At 43.7% G+C, this 23,034-nt stretch overlaps 1 protein-coding gene across 3 annotated transcripts in view; it reads right to left on the bottom strand.

Annotated features, from left to right (window-relative positions):
- Positions 1-23,034, bottom strand: part of LOC129352891 (myelin regulatory factor-like protein) — a 44,965-nt gene that overhangs the window by 20,338 nt on the left and 1,593 nt on the right. The gene's annotated exons all lie outside the window — the stretch shown is intronic.

Below are 23,034 nucleotides of genomic sequence, written 5' to 3'. Positions count from 1 at the left end.
CTTATTGTGCTTTTTTAGCTGAAAAGAAACATGAAAAACCTGCAAAAATTTTGTTTTCTCAAATTAATATTTGATATATTCAAGTTGAAAAATTTAGTAACAAAGTATTTAGCAAAATTGAATTCCACATTCATCAAAGGTGAGTTGACTACCCAAAAAATTTACTCAAGAGTAGAACTACTTCAACATATTTTTAGTCAAATAAAAGTAAAAAGTAGCCGCCCAAGAAATTATTCAAGTAAGACTAAAAAGGATTTGGTAAAAAGTATTCAGTAACTGATCAAATTATCAAAATTACATATTCAGATTTTACCAAAATATAAAGAACCAAAATGACAATTAAAGCTGCAAGCAGCCTCGAACGGCCCTCGCAGCCAAGCGCCGCTCCGGCCTATTGCCACCGCAGGGTAAGAGCAACTGCCGCCTCACGCCAGCCACCACAGAAGCTCTCACGCAGTTTTCAGCTCCTCCGCCCGCACCGCGGAAGATGTTGCTCAGTTTCCATCAACGCTGGCCACGTGCTAACACAGAAGTTGTTGCGCACTTTCCGCGCCCGTCCACCAGGCGGTACGCACTGATGCGTTCGGATGCGCTCCTTGACGATGCAAAAAATGTGGTGCAGATTCATTGGTTTAGCGAGGAAATATAGCTGGCGGATTAATGTAGGACGCGCAGTGGAGTCAAAATATATTTCAATGCTGTTGTTCTCTTTAGAGGTCAACAAAGGTCATACGTATCCAATTTGGCGTCAGTCGGATGATCCACGTGTCATTTACAGCCGATCATATGCACATGACGAAGTATTACAGTTCGTCATTTTTCATCATTTTCAGCTGTGTTTCTAAAGAACTCTATTTCATTGTTGGAGTAATACTTACTCAGAGTGGCGAATTACTGAAATGGTTTGTAAGAAGTAAGAAAACGCTACATTTACTGCATGATTTAATTCAACAAAAATTATCTGAGACATTTCTATCCTTTTAGAAATTTCATGGCAACGCTCTCACAAAGTTTTCACGCCCATCCGCCCGTGGATCTGTTTGTCATTGGTGGAGGAACACTGACACCTACTGGCGAAATACTGATATTGTTCTTCATTCTGTTTATCTGCTGTTTCATTTGTGGAGCAATACTGACCCCAAGTGGCGAATTACTGAAATGGTTTATAAACGCCAAAAATGGGATCAAAATCTGAACTTCAATCTAAAATGGCTCACTTCCTCTAGGGTTTAGACCATGGCTCCAAGAGACTTTTTTGTAAGTCCTGACAAGGTACACACGTGTACAAAGTTTCGTAATTGTAGGTTAAAGCATGGCTTGGGGCTGATCATTTAAAATTTTCTAGGGGGCGCTATAGATAAATTAGGCCACACCCTACAATATTGTGATGGATTCCTGTCGGGGAGTGGATGAAGATCCATCCTTGTGAGTTTGGAGCAGCTGTGCCCAAAAATGTGGAATTGAGAGCCAAACGTATGGCGATGGCGTTACAGGTCACTTCGCCACGCCGCCACGCCCAGCTGCTCCATCGAAGCTGGTCGGGGTTGGAATCCTCAACACACCAACATGTCTTCTGTGTCTGGGCACAGTTTCATGTTGATGAGGTCAAAGGGGTCAGATAGCGACCGTTCAGAGTAAAACATGACACTTCCTTTTCTCAGGGGGCGTGGCCTAAGTGATGTCATCATTCGACCATAGGGTATTGTAGGACACCCGATGATGATCAATCACAGAAACTTTGGTGCCTCTGTGAGTTTCTGTGTAGGAGATATAGCAGTTGATTTTTTATGGGGAGTAGGTGAACTTTGACCCCTGCTAACCCCCCTTCAGCATTCTCAAAAACTCACCGTTTTGATAACTTTAGATGGGACATGCCTTATGAGCAAACTGACCGAGTTTGAAGCCGATCAATCGAAATCCCTAGGAGGAGTTCGATCAAATAGGAAGGCTGTAAACGGCAAAAATGGGGTCAAAATCTGAACTTCAATCTAAAATGGCCGTCTTCCTGTGGGGTTTCGACCATGGCTCCAAGAGACTTTTTTGTAAGTCCTGACAAGGTACACACGTGTACAACGTTTCGTAATTGTAGGTTAAAGCATGGCTTGGGGCTGATCATTTAAATTTTTCTAGGGGGCGCTATAGAGAAATTAGGCCACGCCCCACAAATATTGTGATGGATTCCTGTCGGGGAGGTGATGTCGATCCATCCTTGTGAGTTTGCAGCAGCTGGGCCCGAAAATGTGGAATTGAGAGCCAAACGTATGGCGATGGCGTTAGAGGTCACTTCGCCACGCCGCCACGCCCACCTGCTCCATCGAATGTGGTCGGGGTTGGAATCCTCAATACACCAACATGTTTTCTGTGTCTGGGCACAGTTTCATGTTGATGAGGTCAAAGGGTCAGATAGCGACCGACCACAGTAAAACATTACACTTCCTGTTCTCAGGGGCGTGGCCTAAGTGATGTCATCACTTGACCATAGGATATTGTAGGAGACCCGATGATGATCAATCACAGTAACTTTGGTGCCTCTGTGAGTTTCTGTGTAGGAGATATAGCAGTTTATTTTTTTATGGCGAGTAGGTGAACTTTGACCCCTGCTTACCCCCCTTCAGCATACTCAAAAACTCACAGTTTTGATAACTTTAGATGGGACATGCCTTATGAACAGACTGACCGAGTTTGAAGCCGATCAATGGAAATCCCTAGGAGGAGTTCGATCAAATACGAAGGCTGTAAATGGCAAAAATGGGTGAAAATTTGACCTTCAATCCAAAATGGCTGACTTCCTGTGATACTTGCACTATGACATTAATTGTAAATTTTGAGCATCTTGGGGAGCTCTACAAGTGTACCAAATTTCATGTCTCTACGATGAAGTAAGTGAATAGCAAAGGGTCCTTTGAAAATTTCTAGGTGGCGCTATTGAGCCATTTCTTGTGGAATTTTTGCGACGACTTTAAAATACGTAAATTTGAAACAGGCTTAAGGCCTCCGCCAAGTTTGGTGAGTTTTTGAATATGATAAAGCCCCCAAAAAGCCAATTCATTTGGAGGGAGAATCGTAATAATAATTAAAGCTGCAAGCAGCCTCGAACGGCCCTCGCAGCCAAGCGCCGCTCCGGCCTATTGTCCACCGCGGGGTACGAGCAACCGCCGCCTCACGCCAGCCACCACAGAAGCTCTCACGCAGTTTTCAGCTCCTCCGCCCGCACCGCAGAAGCTGTTGCTCAGTTTCCATCAACGCTGGCCACGTGCTAAGACAGAAGTTGTTGCGCAGTTTCCGCGCCCGTCCACCAGGCGGTACGCACTGATGCGTTCGGAGTCGCTCCTTGACGATGCAAAAAATGTGGTGCAGATTCATTGGTTTAGCGAGGAAATATAGCTGGCGGATTAATGTAGGACGCGCAGTGGAGTCTAAATATATTTCAATGCTGTTGTTCTTTTTAGAGGTCAACAAAGGTCATACGTATCCAATTTGGCGTCAGTCGGATGATCCACGTGTAATTTACAGCCGATCGTATGCACATGGCGAAGTACTACAGTTCGTCATTTTTCATCATTTTCAGCTGTGTTTCTAAAGCACTCTATTTCATTGTTGGAGTAATACTTACTCAGAGTGGCGAATTACTGAAATGGTTTGGAAGAAGTAAGAAAACGCTACATTTACTGCATGATTTAATTCCACAAAAATTATCTGAGACATTTCTATCCTTTTAGAAATTTCATGGCAACGCTCTCACAAAGTTTTCGCGCCCATCCGCCCGTGGATCTGTTTGTCATTGGTGGAGGAACACTGACACCTACTGGCGAAATACTGATATTGTTCTTCATCCTGTTTATCTGCTGTTTCATTTGTGGAGCAATACTGACCCCAAGTGGCAAATTACTGAAATGGTTTATAAACACCAAAAATGGGATCAAAATCTGAACTTCAATCTAAAATGGCCGACTTCCTCTGGGGTTTAGACCATGGCTCCAAGAGACTTTTTTGTAAGTCCTGACATGGTACACATGTGTACAAAGTTTCGTAATTGTAGGTTAAAGCATGGCTTGGGGCTGATCATTTAAAATATTCTAGGGGGCGCTATAGAGAAATTAGGCCACACCCTACAAATATTGTGATGGATTCCTGTCGAGAGTGGATGAAGATCCATCCTTGTGAGTTTGGAGCAGCTGTGCCCAAAAATGTGGAATTGAGAGCCAAACGTATGGCGATGGCGTTACAGGTCACTTCGCCACGCCGCCACGCCCAGCTGCTCCATCGAAGCTGGTCGGGGTTGGAATCCTCAACACACCAACATGTCTTCTGTGTCTGGGCACAGTTTCATGTTGATGAGGTCAAAGGTGTCAGATAGCGACCATTCAAAGTAAAACATGACACTTCCTTTTCTCAGGGGCGTGGCCTAAGTGATGCCATCATTCGACCATAGGGTATTGTAGGACACCCGATGATGATCAATCACAGAAACTTTGGTGCCTCTTGAGTTTCTGTGTAGGAGATATAGCAGTTTATTTTTTTACGGCGAGTAGGTGAACTTTGACCCCTGCTAACCCCCCTTCAGCATTCTCAAAAACTCACCGTTTTGATAACTTTAGATGGGACATGCCTTATGAACAGACTGACCGAGTTTGAAGCCGATCAATCGAAATCCCTAGGAGGAGTTCGATCAAATACAAAGGCTTTAAACGGCAAAAATGGGGTCAAAATCTGAACTTCAATCTAAAATGGCCGACTTCCTGTGGGGTTTAGACCATGGCTCCAAGAGACTTTTTTGTAAGTCCTGACATGATACACATGTGTACAAAGTTTTGTATTTGTAGGTTAAAGCATGGCTTGGGCTGATCATTTAAAGTTTTCTAGGGGGCGCTATAGAGAAATTAGGCCACGCCCACCAAATATTGTGATGGATTCCTGTCGGGGAGTAGATGAGGATCCATCCTTGTGAGTTTGGAGCAGCTGGACCCGAAAATGTGGAATTGAGAGCCAAACGTATGGCGATGGCGTTAGAGGTCACTTCGCCACGCCGCCACGCCCACCTGCTCCATCGAATCTGGTCGGGGTTGGAATCCTCAATACACCAATATGTCTTCTGTGTCTGGGCACAGTTTCATGTTGATGAGGTCAAAGGGGTCAGATAGCGACCGTCCACAGTAAAACATTACACTTCCTGTTCTCATGGGCGTGGCCTACGTGATGTCATCCTTCGACCATAGGGTATTGTAGGACACCCGATGATGATCAATCACAGAAACTTTGGTGCCTCTGTGAGTTTCTGTGTAGGAGATATAGCAGTTTATTTTTTATGGCGAGTAGGTGAACTTTGACCCCTGCTAATCCCCCTTCAGCATACTCAAAAACTCACCGTTTTGATAACTTTAGATGGGACATGCCTTATGAACAGACTGACCGAGTTTGAAGCCGATCAATCAAAATCCCTAGGAGGAGTTCGATCAAATACCAAGGCTGTAAATGGCAAAAATGGGCTCAAAATTGGACCTTCAATCCAAAATGGCCGACTTCCTGTGATACTTGCACTATGACATTAATTGTAAATTTTGAGCATCTTGGGAAGCTCTACAAGTGTACCAAATTTCATGTCTCTACAATGAAGTAAGTGAATAGCAAAGGGTCCTTTGAAAATTTCTAGGTGGCGCTATTGAGCCATTTCTTATGGGATTTTTGCATTGACCTTAAAATACAAAATTTTGAAACTCCCTTTACGCGTCCGCCAAGTTTGGTGAGTTTTTGAATATGATAAAGCCCTCAAAAAGCCAATTCATTTGGGTGGAAGAATAATAATAATAATAATAATAATAAGAAACAGTACAGAAACAATAGGCCTTCGCAGCGCTTAGCTGCTCGGGCCTAATTAAAGCTGCAAGCAGCCTCGAACGGCCCTCGCAGCCAAGCGCCGCTCCGGCCTATTGCCACCGCGGGGTACTAGCAACCGTCGCCTCACGTCAGCCACCGCGCTCCTTGACGATGCAAAAAATGTGTTGCAGATTCATTGGTTTAGCGAGGAAATATAGCTGGCGGATTAATGTAGGACGCGCAGTGGAGTCAAAATATATTTCAATGCTGTTGTTCTTTTTAGAGGTCAACAAAGGTCATACATATCCAATTTGGCGTCAGTCGGATGATCCACGTGTCATTTACAGCCGATCGTATGCACATGGCGAAGTACTACAGTTCGTCATTTTTCATCATTTTCAGCTGTGTTTCTAAAGCACTCTATTTCATTGTTGGAGTAATACTTACTCAGAGTGGCGAATTACTGAAATGGTTTGGAAGAAGTAAGAAAACGCTACATTTACTGCATGATTTAATTCCACAAAAATTATCTGAGACATTTCTATCCTTTTAGAAATTTCATTGCAACGCTCTCACAAAGTTTTCGCGCCCATCCGCCCGTGGATCTGTTTGTCATTGGTGGAGGAACACTGACACCTACTGGCGAAATACTGATATTGTTCTTCATCCTGTTTATCTGCTGTTTCATTTGTGGAGCAATACTGACCCCAAGTGGCAAATTACTGAAATGGTTTATAAACGCCAAAAATGGGATCAAAATCTGAACTTCAATCTAAAATGGCCGACTTCCTCTGGGGTTTAGACCATGGCTCCAAGAGACTTTTTTGTAAGTCCTGACATGGTACACATGTGTACAAAGTTTCGTAATTGTAGGTTAAAGCATGGCTTGGGGCTTATCATTTAAAATTTTCTAGGGGGCGCTATAGAGAAATTAGGCCACACCCTACAAATATTGTGATGGATTCCTGTCGGGGAGTGGATGAAGATCCATCCTTGTGTTTGGAGAAGCTGCGCCCAAAAATGTGGAATTGAGAGCCAAACGTATGGCGATGGCGTTACAGGTCACTTCGCCACGCCGCCACGCCCAGCTCCTCCATCGAAGCTGGTCGGGGTTGGAATCCTCAACACACCAACATGTCTTCTGTGTCTGGGCACAGTTTCATGTTGATGAGGTCAAAGGTGTCAGATAGCGACCATTCAAAGTAAAACATGACACTTCCTTTTCTCAGGGGGCGTGGCCTAAGTGATGTCATCATTCGACCATAGGGTATTGTAGGACACCGATGATCAATCACAGAAACTTTGGTGCCTCTGTGAGTTTCTGTGTAGGAGATATAGCAGTTTATTTTTTTACGGCGAGTAGGTGAACTTTGACCCCTGCTAACCCCCCTTCAGCATTCTCAAAAACTCACCGTTTTGATAACTTTAGATGGGACATGCCTTATGAGCAGACTGACCGAGTTTGAAGCCGATCAATCGAAATCCCTAGGAGGAGTTCGATCAAATACAGAGGCTTTAAACGGCAAAAATGGAGTCAAAATCTGAACTTCAATCTAAAATGGCCGACTTCCTGTGGGTTTAGACCATGGCTCCAAGAGACTTTTTTGTAAGTCCTGACATGGTACACACGTGTACAAAGTTTCGTAATTGTAGGTTAAAGCATGGCTTGGGGCTGATCATTTAAAATTTTCTAGGGGCGCTATAGATAAATTAGGCCACACCCTACAAATATTGTGATGTATTCCTGTCGGGGAGTGGATGATAATCCATCCTTGTGAGTTTGGAGCAGCTGTGGCCAAAAATGTGGAATTGAGAGCCAAACGTATGGCGATGGCGTTACAGGTCACTTCGCCACGCCGCCACGCCCAGCTGCTCAATCGAAGCTGGTCGGGGTTGGAATCGTCAACACACCAACATGTCTTCTGTGTCTGGGCACAGTTTCATGTTGATGAGGTCAAAGGGGTCAGATAGCGACCGTCCACAGTAAAACATTACACTTCCTGTTGTCATGGGGCGTGGCCTACGTGATGTCATCCTTCGACCATAGGGTATTGTGTAGACCCGATGATGATCAATCACAGAAACTTTGGTGCCTCTGTGAGTTTCTGTGTAGGAGATATAGCAGTTTATTTTTTTATGGCGAGTAGGTGAACTTTGACCCCTGCTAACCCCCCTTCAGCATACTCAAAAACTCACCGTTTTGATAACTTTAGATGGGACATGCCTTATGAACAGACTGACTGAGTTTGAAGCCGATCAATCGAAATCCCTAGGAGGAGTTCGATCAAATACGGAGGCTGTAAACGGCAAAAATGGCCTCAAAATTGGACCTTCAATCCAAAATGGCTGACTTCCTGTGATACTTGCACTATGACATTAATTGTAAATTTTGAGCATCTTGGGGAGCTCTACAAGTGTACCAAATTTCATGTCTCTAGGATAAATTAAGTGAATAGCAAAGGGTCCTTTGAAAATTTGTAGGTGCGCTATTGAGCCATTTTTTATGGGATTTTTGCAAAGACCTTAAAATACAAAATTTTGAAACTCCCTTTACGCGTCCGCCAAGTTTGGTGAGTTTTTGAAAATGATAAAGCCCCCAAAAAGGCCCCTCTTTAGGGGGGCAGAATAATAATAATTAAAGCTGCAAGCAGCCTCGAACGGCCCTCGCAGCCAAGCGCCGCTCCGGCCTATTGCCACCGCGGGGTACGAGCAACCGCCGCCTCACGCCAGCCACCACAGAAGCTCTCACGCAGTTTTCAGCTCCTCCGCCCGCACCGCGGAAGCTGTTGCTCAGATTCCATCAACGCTGGCCACGTGCTAACACAGAAGTTGTTGCGCAGTTTCCGCGCCCGTCCACCAGGCGGTACGCACTGATGCGTTCGGATGCGCTCCTTGACGATGCAAAAAATGTGGTGCAGATTCATTGGTTTAGCGAGGAAATATAGCTGGCGGATTAATGTAGGACGCGCAGTGGAGTCAAAATATATTTCAATGCTGTTGTTCTCTTTAGAGGTCAACAAAGGTCATACGTATCCAATTTGGCGTCAGTCGGATGATCCACGTGTCATTTACAGCCGATCATATGCACATGACGAAGTATTACAGTTCGTCATTTTTCATCATTTTCAGCTGTGTTTCTAAAGAACTCTATTTCATTGTTGGAGTAATACTTACTCAGAGTGGCGAATTACGAAAAATGGTTTGTAAGAAATAAGAAAACGCTACATTTACTGCATGATTTAATTCAACAAAAATTATCTGAGACATTTCTATCCTTTTAGAAATTTCATGGCAACGCTCTCACAAAGTTTTCACGCCCATCCGCCCGTGGATCTGTTTGTCATTGGTGGAGGAACACTTACACCTACTGGCGAAATACTGATATTGTTCTTCATTCTGTTTATCTGCTGTTTCATTTGTGGAGCAATACTGACCCCAAGTGGCGAATTACTGAAATGGTTTATAAACGCCAAAAATGGGATCAAAATCTGAACTTCAATCTAAAATGGCTCACTTCCTCTGGGGTTTAGACCATGGCTCCAAGAGACTTTTTTGTAAGTCCTGACAAGGTACACACGTGTACAAAGTTTCGTAATTGTAGGTTAAAGCATGGCTTGGGGCTGATCATTTAAAATTTTCTAGGGGGCGCTATAGATAAATTAGGCCACACCCTACAAATATTGTGATGGATTCCTGTCGGGGAGTGGATGAAGATCCATCCTTGTGAGTTTGGAGCAGCTGTGCCCAAAAATGTGGAATTGAGAGCCAAACGTATGGCGATGGCGTTACAGGTCACTTCGCCACGCCGCCACGCCCAGCTGCTCCATCGAAGCTGGTCGGGGTTGGAATCCTCAATACACCAACATGTCTTCTGTGTCTGGGCACAGTTTCATGTTGATGAGGTCAAAGGGGTCAGATAGCGACCGTTCAGAGTAAAACATGACACTTCCTTTTCTCAGGGGGCGTGGCCTAAGTGATGTCATCATTCGACCATAGGGTATTGTAGGACACCCGATGATGATCAATCACAGAAACTTTGGTGCCTCTGTGAGTTTCTGTGTAGGAGATATAGCAGTTGATTTTTTATGGGGAGTAGGTGAACTTTGACCCCTGCTAACCCCCCTTCAGCATTCTCAAAAACTCACCGTTTTGATAACTTTAGATGGGACATGCCTTATGAGCAGACTGACCGAGTTTGAAGCCGATCAATCGAAATCCCTAGGAGGAGTTCGATCAAATAGGAAGGCTGTAAACGGCAAAAATGGGGTCAAAATCTGAACTTCAATCTAAAATGGCCGTCTTCCTGTGGGGTTTCGACCATGGCTCCAAGAGACTTTTTTGTAAGTCCTGACAAGGTACACACGTGTACAACGTTTCGTAATTGTAGGTTAAAGCATGGCTTGGGGCTGATCATTTAAATTTTTCTAGGGGGCGCTATAGAGAAATTAGGCCACGCCCCACAAATATTGTGATGGATTCCTGTCGGGGAGGTGATGTCGATCCATCCTTGTGAGTTTGCAGCAGCTGGGCCCGAAAATGTGGAATTGAGAGCCAAACGTATGGCGATGGCGTTAGAGGTCACTTCGCCACGCCGCCACGCCCACCTGCTCCATCGAATGTGGTCGGGGTTGGAATCCTCAATACACCAACATGTTTTCTGTGTCTGGGCACAGTTTCATGTTGATGAGGTCAAAGGGGTCAGATAGCGACCGTCCACAGTAAAACATTACACTTCCTGTTCTCAGGGGGCGTGGCCTAAGTGATGTCATCACTTGACCATAGGATATTGTAGGAGACCCGATGATGATCAATCACAGTAACTTTGGTGCCTCTGTGAGTTTCTGTGTAGGAGATATAGCAGTTTATTTTTTTATGGCGAGTAGGTGAACTTTGACCCCTGCTTACCCCCCTTCAGCATACTCAAAAACTCACAGTTTTGATAACTTTAGATGGGACATGCCTTATGAACAGACTGACCGAGTTTGAAGCCGATCAATGGAAATCCCTAGGAGGAGTTCGATCAAATACGAAGGCTGTAAACGGCAAAAATGGGGTGAAAATTTGACCTTCAATCCAAAATGGCTGACTTCCTGTGATACTTGCACTATGACATTAATTGTAAATTTTGAGCATCTTGGGGATCTCTACAAGTGTACCAAATTTCATGTCTCTACGATGAAGTAAGTGAATAGCAAAGGGTCCTTTGAAAATTTCAAGGTGGCGCTATTGAGCCATTTCTTTTGCAATTGTTGCGTCGACTTTAAAATACGTAAATTTGAAACAGGCTTAAGGCCTCCGCCAAGTTTGGTGAGTTTTTGAATATGATAAAGCCCCCAAAAAGCCAATTCATTTGGAGGGAGAATAATAATAAGAAACAGTAGGAAAACAATAGGCCTTCGCAGCGCTTAGCTGCTCGGGCCTAATAAGAAACAGTAGGAAAACAATAGGCCTTCGCAGCGCTTAGCTGCTCGGGCCTAATTAAAGCTGCAAGCAGCCTCGAACGGCCCTCGCAGCCAAGCGCCGCTCCGGCCTATTGCCACCGCGGGGTACGAGCAACCGCCGCCTCACGCCAGCCACCACAGAAGCTCTCACGCAGTTTTCAGCGCCTCCGCCCGCACCGCGGAAGCTGTTGCTTAGTTTAAACTTCTCCAACTCCAGGTCCAACAGAGCCTTCTTGCTCAAAAGCGTGGTTCGGATTTGCAACTCCAAAATCCAAGCAAAATGTTGAGCGTAGTCCAGTTCTGTGGCTCCAAAAAGAAGGCAAAATGTTCAGGAAAACTTCGCAGCTCCAGCTGTCGCCGGCTGACTGTTATTACGTAGCGTCGATCTGTTTTCTCATTGATGGAGTACCACTGCCTCCTGCTGGGGCAATACTGGTATTGCACTAGCAGTACCAGTATATCGCCACAAAGTGCCAGTGGTACTCCATCAACACTGACCCCAGTGTGTTCTTACTTCGCTGTGTCATAAGTTTTGCTGAATGACTTTGTTTGTATTATTTCTAGCAAAAATGAATGAATGTTTGTACTTTAACCCATCAAATAAACTTATATATATATAAAAGTTATAATAATGTATATTTAAATAATTAATAACAACATAACCTATGGGCTGCTGTTTTCTAGGGGGCGCTATAGAGAAATTAGGCCACGCCCACCAAATATTGTGATGGATTCCTGTCGGGGAGTTGATGGGAATCCATCCTTGTGAGTTTGGAGCAGCTGGGCCCAAAAATGTGGAATTGAGAGCCAAACGTATGGCGATGGCGTTACAGGTCACTTCGCCACGCCGCCACGCCCACCTGCTCCATGGAATCTGTTCGGGGTTGGAATCCTCAATACACCAACATGTCTTCGGTGTCTGGTCACAGTTTCATGTTGATGAGGTCAAAAGGGTCAGATAGCGACCGTTCACAGTAAAACATGACACTTCCTGTTCTCAGGGGGCGTGGCCTAAGTGATGTCATCACTCGACCATAGGATGTTGTAGGACACCCGATGATGATCAATCACTGAAACTTTGGTGCCTTTGTGAGTTTCTGTGTAGGAGATATAGCAGTTTATATTTATGGGGAGTAGGTGAACTTTGACCCCTGCCAACCCCCCTTCAGCATACTCAAAAACTCACCGTTTTGATAACTTTAGATGAGACATGCCTTATGAACAGACTGACCGAGTTTGAAGCCGATCAATCGAAATCCCTGGGAGGAGTTCGATCAAATACGAAGGCTGCAAACTGCAAAAATGGGTAAAAATCCGAACTTCAATCCAAAATGGCCGACTTCCTGTGGGGTTTAGACCATGGCTCCAAGAGACTTTTTTGTAAGTCCTGACAAGGTACACACGTGTACAAAGTTTGGTAATTGTAGGTTAAAGCATGGCTTGGGGCTGATCATTTAAAGTTTTCTAGGGGGCGCTATAGAGAAATTAGGCCACGCCCACCAAATATTGTGATGGATTCCTGTCCGGGAGTAGATGACTGTCCATCCTTGTGAATTTGGAGCAGCTGCGCCCGAAAATGTGGAATTGAGAGCCAAACGTATGGCGATGGCGTTACAGGTCACTTCGCCACGCCGCCACACCCACCTGCTGCATTGAAGCTGGTCGGGGTTGGAATCCTCAATACACCAACATGTCTTCTGTGTCTGGGCACAGATTCATGTTGATGAGGTCAAAGGGGTCAGATAGCGACATTTGACAGTAAAACATGACACTTCCTGTTCTCAGGGGGCGTGGCCTACGTGATGTCATCATTCGACCATAGGGTATTGTAGGAGACCCGATGATGATCAATCACTGAAACTTTGGTGCCTCTGTGAGTTTCTGTGTAGGATATATAGCAGTTATTTTTTTACGGCGAGTAGCTGAACTTTGACCCCTGCTAACCCCCCTTCAGCATACTCAAATCTCACCGTTTTGATAACTTTAGATGGGACATGCCTTATGAGCAGACTGACCGAGTTTCAAGCCGATCAATGGAAATCCCTAGGAGGAGTTCGATCAAATAGGAAGGTTGTAAACGGCAAAAATGGGGTCAAAATCTGAACTTCAATCCAAAATGGCCGACTTCCTGTGGGGTTTAGACCATGGCTCCAAGAGACTTTCTTTTAAGTCCTGACATGATACACATGTGTACAAAGTTTCGTAATTGTAGGTAAAGCATGGCTTGGGGCTGATCATTTAAAATTTTGTAGGGGGCGCTATAGAAAAATTAGGCCACGCCCACCAAATATTGTGATGGATTCCTGTAGGGGATTAGATGAGGGACCATCCTTGTGAGTTTGGAGCAGCTGGGCCTGAAAATGTGGAATTGAGAGCCAAACGTATGGCGATGGCGTTACAGGTCACTTCTCCACGCAGCCACGCCCACCTGCTCCATCAAAGCTGGTCGGGGTTGGAATCCTCAACACACCAACATGTTCTCTGTGTCTGGGCACAGTTTCATGTTGATGAGGTCAAAGGGATCAGATAGCGACCATTCTCAGTAAAACATGACACTTCCTGTTCTCAGGGGGCGTGGTCTAAGTGATGTCATCATTCGACCATAGGGTATTGTAGGGCAGCCAATGATGATTAATCACAGTAACTCTGGTTCCTCTGTGAGTTTCTGTGTAGGAGATATAGCAGTTTATGTTTTTATGGCGAGTAGGTGAACTTTGACCCCTGCTAACCCCCCTTCAGCATACTCAAAAACTCACAGTTTGATAACTTTCAATGGGACATGCCTTATGAACAGACTGACCGAGTTTGAAGCCGATCAATCGAAATCCCTAGGAGGAGTTCGATCAAATACGGAGGCTGTAAACGGCAAAAATGGCCTCAAAATTGGACCTTCAATCCAAAATGGCCGACTTCCTGTGATACTTGCACTATGACATTAATTGTAAATTTTGAGCGTCCTGGGGAGCTCTACAAGTGTACCAAATTTCATGTCTCTAGGATAAAGTAAGTGAATAGCAAAGGGTCCTTTGAAAATTTCTAGGTGGCGCTATTGAGCCATTTCTTGTGGGATTTTTGTGGTGACCTTAAAAATCAAAATTTTTAAACAGGCTTAAGGCCTCCGCCAAGTTTGGTGAGTTTTCCAATATGATAAGGCCCCCAAAAAGCCCCCAAAGAGGTGGGAAGAAAAATAATAATAATAATAATAATAATTAAAGCTGCAAGCAGCCTCGAACGGCCCTCGCAGCCAAGCGCCGCTCCGGCCTATTGCCACCGCGGGGTACTAGCAACCGTCGCCTCACGCCAGCCACCACAGAAGCTCTCACGCAGTTTTCAACGCCTCCGCCTACACCGCGGTAGCTGTTGCTGAGTTTCCATCAACGCTTCACACGTTCCAACACAGAAGTTGTTGCGCAGTTTCCGCGCCCGTCCACCAGGCGGTACGCATCGATGCGTTCGGCGGCGCTCCTTGACGATGCTGAAAAATGTGGTGCAGAGTCATTGGTTCAGCGAGGAAATATAGCTGGCGGATTAATGTAGGGGCGCAGTGGAGTCAAAATACATTTCAATACTGTTTTGCTCTTTAGAGGTCAACAAAGTTCATACATATTCAATTTGGCACCAGTCGAATGATCCGCGTGTCATTTACAGCCGATCGTATGCACATGGCGAAGTACTGCAGTTCGTCATTGTTCATCATCTTCAGCTGTGTTTCTAAAGCACTCTATTTCATTGTTGGAGTAATACTTACTCAGAGTGGGGAATTACTGAAATGGTTTGTAAGAAGTAAGAAAATGCTACATTTACTGCATGATTTAATTCAACAGAAATTATCTGAGACATTTCTATCCTTTTAGAAATTTCACGGCAACGCTCACAAAGTTTTCATGCCCATCCGCCCGTGGATCTGTCATTGGTGGAGGAACACTGACACAAACTGGCGAAATACTGATATTGTTCTTCATCCTGTTTATCTGCTGTTTCATTTGTGGAGCAATACTGACCCCAAGTGGCGAATTACTGAAATAGTTTATAAACGCCAAAAATGGGATCAAAATCTGAACTTCAATCTAAAATGGCCAACTTCCTCTGGGGTTTAGACCATGGCTCCAAGAGACTTTTTTGTAAGTCCTGACATGGTACACACGTGTACAAAGTTTCGTAATTGTAGGCTAAAGCATGGCTTGGGGCTGATCATTTAAAATTTTCTAGGGGGCGCTATAGAGAAATTAGGCCACACCCTACAAATATTGTGATGGATTCCTGTCGGTGAGTGGATGAAGATCCATCCTTGTGAGTTTGGAGCAGCTGCGCCCAAAAATGTGGAATTGAGAGCCAAACGTATGGCGATGGCGTTACAGGTCACTTCGCCACGCCGCCACGCCCAGCTGCTCCATCGAAGCTGGTCGGGGTTGGAATCCTCAACACACCAACATGTCTTCTGTGTCTGGGCACAGTTTCATGTTGATGAGGTCAAAGGGGTCAGATAGCGACCTTTCAGAGTAAAACATGACACTTCCTTTTCTCAGGGGGCGTGGCCTAAGTGATGTCATCATTCGACCATAGGGTATTGTAGGACACCCGATGATGATCAATCACAGTAACTTTGGTGCCTCTGTGAGTTTCTGTGTAGGAAATATAGCAGTTTATGTTTTATGGCGTGTAGGTGAACTTTGACCCCTGCTAACCCCCCTTCAGCATTCTCAAAACTCACCGTTTTGATAACTTTAGATGGGACATGCCTTATGAACAGACTGACCGAGTTTCAAGCCGATCAATCGAAATCCCTAGGAGGAGTTCGATCAAATACGAAGGCTGTAAATGGCAAAAATGGGGTCAAAATTTGAACTTCAATCTAAAATGGCCGACTTCCTGTGGGGTTTAGACCATGGCTCCAAGAGACTTTTTGTAAGTCCTGACATGGTACACATGTGTACAACGTTTCGTAATTGTAGGTTAAAGCATGGCTTGGGGCTGATCATTTAAAGTTTTCTAGGGGGCGCTATAGAGAAATTAGGCCACGCCCACCAAATATTGTGATGGATTCCTGTCGGGGAGTGGATGAGGATCCATCCTTGTGAGTTTGGAGCAGTTGGGCCCGAAAATGTGGAATTGAGAGCCAAACGTATGGCGATGGCGTTAGAGGTCACTTCGCCACGCCGCCACGCCCACCTGCTCCATTGAAGCTGGTTGGGCTTGGAATCCTCAATACACCAACATGTCTTCTGTGTCTGGGCACAGTTTCATGTTGATGAGGTCAAAGGGGTCAGATAGCGACCGTCCACAGTAAAACATGACACTTCCTGTTCTCATGGGGCGTGGCCTAAGTGATGTCATCATTCGACCATAGGGTATTGTAGGAGACCCGATAATGATCAATCACAGAAACTTTGGTGCCTCTGTGAGTTTCTGTGTAGGAGATATAGCAGTTTAATTTTTTATGGCGAGTAGGTGAACTTTGACCCCTGCTAACCCCCCTTCAGCATACTCCAAAACTCACCGTTTTGATAACTTTAGATGGGACATGCCTTATGAACAGACTGACCGAGTTTGAAGCCGATCAATCGAAATCCCTAGGAGGAGTTCGATCAAATACGAAGGCTGCAAACGGCAAAAATGGCCTCAAAATTGGACCTTCAATCCAAAATGGCTGACTTCCTGTGATACCTGCACTATGACATTAATTGTAAATTTTGAGCGTCTTGGGGAGCTCTACAAGTGTACCAAATTTCATGTCTCTACGATGAAGTAAGTGAATAGCAAAGGGTCCTTTGAAAATTTCTAGGTGGCGCTATTCAGCCATTTCTTTTGCAATTTTTGCGTCGACTTTAAAATACGTAAATTTGAAACAGGCTTAAGGCCTCCGCCAAGTTTGGTGAGTTTTTGAATATGATAAAGCCCCCAAAAAGCCAATTCATTTGGAGGGAGAATAATAATAATAATAATAATTAAAGCTGCAAGCAGCCTCGAACGGCCCTCGCAGCCAAGCGCCGCTCCGGCCTATTGCCACTGCTGGGTACGAGCAACCACCGCCTCAGGCCAGCCACCACAGAAGCTCTCACGTAGTTTCAGCGCCTCCCCCGCACCGCGGAAGCTGTTGCTCAGTTTCCATCAACGCTGCGCACGTGCTAAGACAGAAGTTGTTACGCAGTTTCCGCGCCCGTCCACCAGGCGGTACGCATCTATGCGTTCGGCGGCTATCCTTCAAGATGCAAAAAAATGTGGTATAGATTCATTGGTTTAGCGAGGAAATATAGCTGGCGGATTAATGTAGAGGCGCAGTGGAGTCAAAATACATTTCAATGCTGTTTTGCTGTTTAGAGGTCAACAAAGGTCATACGTATCCAATTTGGCGCCAGTCCGATGATCCACGTGTCATTTAGAGCCGATCATATGCACATGGCGAAGAACTGCATTTCGTCATTTGTACACCCCAATGCGGTTCGGTCAGCAGCCAGCATTCATAGAGTTCATCATGTTATCGTTTTTAGTCAGTATTCACATGATGAAACCCATATAAATTATAGAATAACAGTAAAACATACAGCAGAAAAAACATGTGACTGCCTCTTAAAAGTGGGCGGGGCTACAGTGACCTCACTTGATGACCATTTCCATGGTCATCAAGTGACCATGGAAATGTGTTCAGGGCTGTTCTCTAGAAAGACAGAGGAAGTGTGATGATGCAGCTGTGATCTTGCATTTGGAAGTCATTTAATGTTGATGTTTCATGGTAAATAGTGAAAGTTTTACACTAAGCCACACCCACATGCTTGATGTGAACTACAACTGAGATGTAAATGCAGTGCAACTTTAACGTTATCGTGAAATGAGCCAGGAAAATGGTGAAGGTTAAGATGTATCAGTTTAATAAACCGCACTGTTCAGTAATAAACCAAGGGCAATGCACAATAACAGAGCACAGTTAACTTTCAGCACTTTAGAACAATAGCACAGGCTGAATCCCATCCATTAATTAGGTATTAATCACAGGAAGTGCTGCAACTAAATATTACAACCCCATTGGATAGGTAAAAAGATACTTAGCATTTTCTCAGAGCTCTTTCAAACGACATTTTAAACATCTTCTATACATAATAACAACTCTCAATGTATGAAACTGGATGTATCACACACACTATTCAGTTTATTGAATTAGTAAAGCGCTTCGTTAGCATTAAAAACGTTGCAGGCCTCAGGCATTGGCTTAGCATCCTCCTCAGAATAACTGTTCCAAAGATGACGGCTTCCAGAACCAGCAGGAAGGAATAAATTACTCACCGCACCGCGAGTTACGACTGTTTAAACGAACAGCAATGGGCTCTTTGCACCTGCCGCGCTGACGTCACAACTGTATACCCGAATGCGGCTCTTTTTTCCACTTTCAGAAACTATAACTGCTATAAAAGACAAAGTCCTACTTAAGACACAAATAAAACAATACTATGTACTTTGTTTAAGTTTTTATGGATTTCCAAGCGATCCTCAATTAAGACAGCTTGTAAATATTCTTGCTACAAGTTAAAGCTACCACTTGAAGCTAACGCCGTACACACCGCTCTAAACACTGTCTTAATGAGCCATTCACAACAAGCATGCAAAAGTAATAAAACGAAATAACACAGAAATCTTAAGCAACACGGCCATATTTTTCTAAAAGTAATAACTCTGAATCTGAACAGTCAGCTGAACTAGAACTCCGATACCAGAGTAAGCTCTGTGCTCGTTTTTTCTTCGTCATACTTCAAGCAAAAACTCTGAACTGTAATCTGCCCCCCCCCCCCCCCCTGCCCGCTGCTTTATTGTCGTTAACAATAAACACACGTAATATGCTTGAAAATAAGGCACAAACAGTGTCCGTTAGAATGGCTGAGAAATCTTTAGATAATTAAATAGCAGATTTTTACTAGAAAGCTAGCAGGCTTGCTAGCAGTTTAAAGAAAATAAAACTCACCTTCATATCTGTGAATGTATAAAGAGGCGAACATCTTAAAACCTTTCTTTGCCTTACTTGTTGGGGTTTCGGATCGATGTACATTATTAATTTACCTTGGAAAAACATTTCAGCCGTTATTCCCGAACGTGTAAGCTGAGGTGCAAAGAGCCCATTAAACTTCTCCAACTCCGGTCCAACAGAGCCTTCTTGCCAAAGCGTGGTTCGTATTTGCAACTCCAAAATCCAAGCAAAATGTTGAGCGTAGTCCAGTTTCTGGCTCCAAAAAGCAAACAAAATGTTCAGGAAAACTTTGCAGCTCCAGCTGTCGCCGGCTGACTGTTATTACGTAGCGTCGATCTGTTTTCTCATTGATGGAGTACCACTGCCTCCTGCTGTCGCAATACTGGTATTGCACTAGCAGTACCAGTATTTCTCCACAAGGTGCCAGTGGTACTCCATCAACACTGACCCCAGTGTGTTCTTACTTCGCTGTGTCATAAGTTTTGCTGAATGACTTTGTTTGTATTATTTCTAGCAAAAATGAATGAATGTTTGTACTTTAACCCACAAAATAAACATATATATATATATAAAAAGTTATAATAATGTATATTTAAATAATTAATAACAACATAACCTATGGGCTGCTGTTTTCTAGGGGGCGCTATAGAGAAATTAGGCCACGCCCTACAAATATTGTGATGGATTCCAGTCGGGGAGTGGATAAATATTCATCCTTGTGAGTTTGCAGCAGCTGAGCCCGAAAATGTGGTATTGAGAGCCAAACGTATGGCGATGGCGTTACAGGTAACTTCGCCACGCCGCCATGCCCACCTGCTCTATCGTAGCTGGTCGGGGTTGGAATCCTCAATACACCAACATGTCTTCGGTGTCTGGGCACAGTTTCATGTTGATGAGGTCAAAGGGGTCGGATAGCGAACGTTCACAGTAAAACATTACACTTCCTGTTCTCAGGGGGCGTGGCCTAAGTGATGTCATCATTCGACCATAGGGTAATGTAGGAGACCCGATGATGATCAATCACAGAAACTTTGGTGCCTCTGTGAGTTTCTGTGTAGGAGATATAGCAGTTTATTTTTTTATGGCGAGTAGGTGAACTTTGACCCCTGCTAACCCCCCTTCAGCATACTCAAAAACTCACCGTTTAGATAACTTTAGATGAGACATGCCTTATGAACAGACTGACCGAGTTTGAAGCCGATCAATCGAAATCCCTAGGAGGAGATAGATCAAATATGAAGGCTGTAAACTGCAAAAATGGGGTCAAAAACCGAACTTGAATCCAAAATGGCCGACTTCCTGTGGGGTTTAGACCATGGCTCCAAGAGACTTTTTTGTACGTCCTGACAAGGTACACATGTGTACAAAGTTTCGTATTTGTAGGTTAAAGCATGGCTTGGGGCTGATCATTTAAAGTTTCTAGGGGGCGCTATAGAGAAATTAGGCTACGCCCACCAAATATTGTGATGGATTCCTGTTGGGGAGTGGATGAGGGTCCATCCTTATGAGTTTGCAGCAGCTGGGCCCGAAAATGTGGAATTGAGAGCCAAACGTATGGCGATGGCGTTACAGGTGACTTCGCCACGCCACCACGCCCACCTGCTCCATCGAAGCTGGTCGGGGTTAGAATCCTCAATACACCAACATGTTTTCTGTGTCTGGGCACAGTTTCATGTTGATGAGGTCAAAGGGGTCAGATAGCGACAGTTCACAGTAAAACATTACACTTCCTGTTCTCAGGGGGCGTGGCCTAAGTGATGTCATCATTCGACCATAGGGTATTGTAGAAGACCCGATGATGATCAATCACAGAAACTTTGATGCTTCTGTGAGTTTCAGTGTAAGAGATATAGCAGTTTATTTTTTATGGCGAGTAGGTGAACTTTGACCCCTGCTAACCCCCCTTCAGCATACTCAAAAACTCACCGTTTAGATAACTTTAGATGGGACATGCCTTATGAACAGACTGACCGAGTTTGAAGTCGATCAATCAAAATCCCTAGGAGGAGATAGATCAAATACAAAGGCTGTAAACGGCAAAAATCGGCAAAAATGGGTCAAAATGGGAACTTCAATCAAAAATGGCTGACTTCCTGTGATACTTGCACTATGACATTAATTGTAAATTTTGAGCGTCTTGGGGAGTTCTACAAGTGTACCAAATTTCATGTGTCTACGATAAAGTAAGTGAATAGCAGAGGGTAAAAGGGTGTTTTTCCAATTTCTAGGTGGCGCCGTAGAGCCATTTCTGTTGCAATTTTTGCTACGACTTTAAAATACGTAAATTTTAAACAGGCTTAAGGCCTCCGCCAAGTTTGGTGAGTTTTTGAATATGATAAAGCCCCCAAAAAGCCAATTCATTTGGGTGGAAGAATAATAATAATAATAATAAACAATAGGAAAACAATAGGCCTTCGCAGCGCTTAGCTGCTCGGGCCTAATAATAAGAAACAATAGGAAAACAATAGGCCTTCGCAGCGCTTAGCTGCTCGGGCCTAATAATAAACAGTACAGATACAATAGGCCTTCGCAGCGCTTAGCTGCTCGGGCCTAATAATAAGAAACAGTACAGAAACAATAGGCCTTCGCAGCGCTTAGCTGCTCGGGCCTAATAACTTGTGTATGTAATAAAAAATAACAAAATCAAATAAAAGAAAGCGTTTTCTAAATAAATTTTCGCTCAAAACTAATAAAACTTTAAAGAAAACTGTTGGTATGTGTGTGTGTGGAAAATTTGTAATTAAAGTATGTTCGTTTTGTAAAAAATCCAGAAATTTTACTTAAGTAAGAGCAGCGATACTTCAAGTAAAAGTAAAAAGCACGGCGTAGTAAAAATCTGTCTAAAGTTTCTCAAAAAAAATCATTCAAATTTTACTTAACTGAATTAATTTTATTCCGACAGAAGTGTCCAAAAGTCCAATAAATTCAGGAAATCATAAAATGTCAGGATATGAACTCAATAGAGTAGGGTTTAGTGAAACACACACCCCCAAATTGTGCAGCATGACTCATAAAAAACAAATTTCAGTCTAAAAATTAGACATCCTGGAATCCAACAGTGCTGTCTAAAGAAAAAACTCCCACATCTCTCACTCAAATCAATGCATTCAATCATCGACACATGATGAAGACGATTTGCTGAAGTTCAAATAAATTAACAGGAAGGGAAAATTTTTTTTTACATAAATGTACATTTTTATAACTATAGATGGACTGATTTAATGGGTTTTAGTGAAAGGAGAAAAAACAATCTTTAATTTGGCTTAATGAAAAAACGTTTGGGGGAAAGTCATTTAAATTGAGCGCTACTGTATTTCCACGTTTGCCCAGTAGATGGCGATGTAGCATCATCTTTAATTTTTGGTTCTTTCAATCCAAAACAGGTGACCCATCTGGAAAAAATGAGTAAAAAATAAAAAAGAACAATTGAAATAAATAATTCACGTCAATTTACCCAATTCTATGAATAATTATAGGTATGAAATAAACCCCAAAAAACAGTTTATACTACAGATAAATCTAAACTCCATTTTGGTTCATTTGCGTTGCAATGACTACACGTCATCAGCAGCTATGTGAGTCAGATTCTGTGGTTTGTTGTGAATAATTGTGCGATTGTTTTAGAAATAACCCAGAATGACTCACATCAGTTGAGTTTGAACAACTGGAACATAAAATTAGCAGCTTAACACTAAAAATCCACCCAAACTGTCAAACAGATGTAAGAAAAAAAAAACTGAGGCTGTTGGTGGAGAGAGAACCAAAGCAGACGTGAATAATCCAAGAGTGATAAAACATTTAATTAAAGACAAACAATAAGTAGAA

This window comes from Poeciliopsis prolifica, unplaced genomic scaffold (assembly GCF_027474105.1).
Source record: "Poeciliopsis prolifica strain line A6 unplaced genomic scaffold, Auburn_PproV2 SCAFFOLD081, whole genome shotgun sequence".
NCBI classification, from domain to species: domain Eukaryota; kingdom Metazoa; phylum Chordata; class Actinopteri; order Cyprinodontiformes; family Poeciliidae; genus Poeciliopsis; species Poeciliopsis prolifica.
Note: the sequence above shows the minus strand (reverse complement) of the source record. Positions and strands in the feature narration are given on the sequence as shown.